Source organism: Sorex fumeus, unplaced genomic scaffold, assembly GCF_029834395.1.
Source record: "Sorex fumeus unplaced genomic scaffold, SorFum_2.1 ptg000046l, whole genome shotgun sequence".
In the NCBI taxonomy this organism is placed as follows: domain Eukaryota; kingdom Metazoa; phylum Chordata; class Mammalia; order Eulipotyphla; family Soricidae; genus Sorex; species Sorex fumeus.
Window position 1 is genome coordinate 733,180 of NW_026606103.1, and position 2,654 is coordinate 735,833.

Below are 2,654 nucleotides of genomic sequence, written 5' to 3' on the forward strand. Positions count from 1 at the left end.
ACAGCGTCTTGGCAGTAGGGTGGTAGGGTTGTGGAGATTTTGGCTGTCAGAGCTGGGTCTTTTGGGGCGGGGAGGGCTCTCACCTGCCCCCCTCTGAAGTGCTCTGTGTGAAACAGCCTGGTGCGGAGTCCAGTAGCATGGTTATGGGGGTCTCAAGTTATGCTCTTTTCGGGAGAAGCAGCCTTTCGATCTGGCAGTGGCTGATGAAAGTGGAGATATTTTTCTTCCCAAGTGACTCAATTATTTTTATACCCAGATAACTAATAGTTGATTCTCCCTCTACTACTGCTTCATTGTCTGTCATGAGAACTCTTGTCTTCTGAACACTTGTCTGCCGAAGTAATACAATTTGTCAAGAGCACAATCATGGAACAGATTCTGACCCAAAGGAAACAAGTGACAAGACTTTAAGGGACAGGAAAAACTTAAGTTAAACTGTCCTGAAGGTCTCTTGTATTGTTGGGATCGGGGAGTTCCCTAGCCCTGGGAGGCGCAGAGAGACCAGCTAGACACAATTCCTGCAGGAGTAAAAACGGGGTTTATTTAGACCAGCATGCTGGGGCTCCGCAGCATACCCCAAAAATGGGCAGTGGTTGAGAGCCCCGAACTTCTTCAAAGGGAATCTTATATAGGCCTTCACTGGCCATTACAGCAAAGCCCGCGCATTTCATAGCCAATAGATTTGTAACAACATATACTTTCTTAACCAATCCATTTAAAAGTACCTCACTCCTTAGCCTATAGATTCAAAGATCAGCATTTACGTACATTGTACATCGATTGTCAGCACAAGCAAGGTTATAGCTGGAATCATTAAGCCTTAGGTAATCTCCCTTGACCATCCTCATTTTGAGTTACCCAAGTCTGCAGGGTGCTTTAGTGAGACAATACATTCCAGGAAAGGGCAATTTCCCCCAACCACCAGCATCCTGAGTTATCCTTTACCCAAATCTGCAGGGTGCTTTACTGAGACAATACATTTCAGGGACAGTAAATCACTTTCCAAGTCCCCTCTCCCCCAGGTGCAAAGCAGCCAAGCAGTTTTACAGAAAGCAATGTTGCAAGTTAGCTAAAGTACACAAAAATTTGATGCCCTAATATGGATTCTTTCATTCCCCACTTCTTTTCATGAGCATCTCTAATCCTAGAGATCGTGGCGGGGTCGGGGCCTAATTCGAGGACCCATGGTTAAGAGTAGCTTTCCTCAGTGGGTAGAGTCCGGTATTGTTGCCCAGAATTAGGAGGATCTTCAAGACTCAAACCAATTCTCCCAGGCTTCTCCGACGTCATTCAAGGCCTTCCCGTAGTTTGGCTATAGAGTCTCTGACAACCTCAGTGTGGTCTGCGTAGAAACAGCATCCCTCCACCAGATCAGAGCAAAGCCCTCTGTTCTTGAGGAACAACAGGTCGAAGGTCGAGTCCTCTCAGGTTTTGGGAGACTCTCTCGAACAGGGATGTGAGAGATTTCTTGATGAGGTCTTAAAAAGAGTTAAAGCAACAGAAACCAAAGCAACATAATGCCATACCCATCTCTATCATTAAAACAATGAAAAGGATTAACTCTACAAACAGGTTTGGTTGATAATATAACTTCCTGTGTTCAGATTTTTCTAATGGTCACAGAAACACCAAGCCATTCTCTGGCTTTCTCAGTACAGATTGGAAAAGCTTCTGCCCATATACTGAAGCTATCAATGAGAACCAACAGATATTTATACCTTGAACATATGAACATTTGATCATTTGTATAAGGTCAAGCTGCCGATTCACCTCTAAGTTCCTTGATGCTGAACAGGTGTTAGGAAAGGAGGCTCAGGATTTCCACTAGGTTCATTAATGGCACAGAAAGCACAGTTCTGAATTACTTCTGTCTTACTTGCTGTTCAGTTCCTCCCCATGGAAGATGGTTCTCACTAGTGTTAAAACATAACCCTTTAATAATATTCCATTGCATTGGTCCAGGAGTTGTTAATCCCATGATGCAACAGAAATTAAGAGCTGATAATATTCTTGTTCTCTCCAAATGACTGTTCACAGAAAATGAGATGCAATAAAGTATAGAAAGAAAATTCACAGTATTTTAGAACTAGATATTAATCTACTCTAATTTAACCAGTTTAGATGCCTTTCTCGACACTTTGGCCAATTCAGACCGGGGGAAAGCAATTCTGCACTTTGAGATGAGCTTCACCCTAGTAAAGCTCTGGCTTTCAATGCTCGTATCAGACTAGTGACAGCATGTATAATATTGAGTTCCCTTTACAGATTAGGCTGTTTTACCTACAGACAGTAAACTAAGTTTTATCTAAATTTCCCCAAAGGGGGTACCTTTTAGATCAAGATTAGAATACATTTATTCAATCACCTCTGTAGAATTAGAATCTGATTCTTACAAAAAGCAAGTTACAGAAACATGGTTTTCTCTCCACCTTCATTTTAAAACGTTGCAAGATAGTTTAACAAACCTGGCTTGTTCTTTTGCATAAACACAGTAAGATTAGAGAACTCTCCATTTGGGATACCCAATTATTTACTGAGAAGTCCTGGGGATCAGCTAAAGACAGGAGACACAACAATAGTGGCATTAATCTTCATTAATCTTATCTGGCACGTCAGAGCTACCCAGGCCTGGCCAGAAGATGTCTCGCGATGTC